The sequence below is a fragment of the Aplysia californica genome, unplaced genomic scaffold, assembly GCF_000002075.1.
Source record: "Aplysia californica isolate F4 #8 unplaced genomic scaffold, AplCal3.0 scaffold02623, whole genome shotgun sequence".
Classification (NCBI taxonomy): Eukaryota; Metazoa; Mollusca; class Gastropoda; order Aplysiida; family Aplysiidae; genus Aplysia; species Aplysia californica.
The window spans coordinates 1-1,215 of NW_004799893.1; positions in this window are offsets into that span (position 1 = coordinate 1).

Sequence of the window (1,215 nt, forward strand, 5' to 3'; positions counted from 1 at the left end):
GGTGGGTGTTAGTTGCAAGACTGATAAAATAAGAGGTAAAAATGAATGTGTAAAGATGATTTGGAATTTTAGTATTTGCTCCCCCCCCTCCTCCCCCACCTACCCCAACGAAAAAGAAACAAAACAAAATACAAAAACAAAAACCCATCGAGTAAATCCAACTTTTACATGCAAAGGTAAGAGCCAAATCACATCACTGCAGACGCACTTTCGAAACGACAAAGTTAAGGTTAAAAAAAAAGCAAACCACAGGATAAAACGACATGCAATGCAATAAAACCCACCAGAAAACCACCAGAGGTGAGGTCTGTCTGAATCTTCTGGTCCATCTGCCATGCTCGTTACTGATAGCAAAGTCCATATCTGACCGTTAAAAAATGTTTGCCTTTCATCAAATTAACTACTAAGACTCTGTATCATGCCTGGCCTGTGGGTGGTTGGCTGGCGGGTGCTTTGGTGTGGTTTGCTCCTTTTTTCCCCAGCAAACAGATTATCTCTTCTTCTTTTCTTTGTATTTCACGCTCTTGTAACACCTCAATCTTCTGAACATATATGACCTAATTGGTTTGCAAGTGCCGTAAAACTCTTTTTAAAACTTATCCCCCCGACCTGGTTTGACCCGTGAGGGACACATTCCAAGCAATGGGTCAATAAAATAATGGTGGCGTAAAAGATTTACAATCAATAAACCGTTTTGAACCGACAGGTTTCCACAGCATTGTGGACACTCGTGTTGCATCGATCACTCCTCAGGACATCTTCAAGCGTCAGACCTGAACGAGCTACAGCACGATAATTTACAAGAGCATGTAACAAAAACTCCCCCCCCCCACCCAATCATTCCTCATTCCCCCCAAGCAAATGAATAAAAAAGAAAGAGAAAAATAAAAAGAGAAAGAAAACCAAATGCTGTGTAGAGGTTCTTTTTAACAAACCTATTCAAAATCATCTCTCTATCTCCCCTGCGAGCACTGCACTTATAAGAAAAACCATCAAAATAAAGGCCGTATTCATATTATTTATGTAAAGACCATTTCTAAGTATGAGGTGGATATGAGATTTTTGCGTTTTGGCAACACAATAGAGATGTTCACTTCGCGTGCTTCGAAAACAACAAAGCAGCGAGCATTTAAGCCACCATTTCCACCCAGCTCAATAATCATGTGATTACAGCCCCCAAAATTCCGTTCAGATCATTATGCCCCCCCCCCCCCC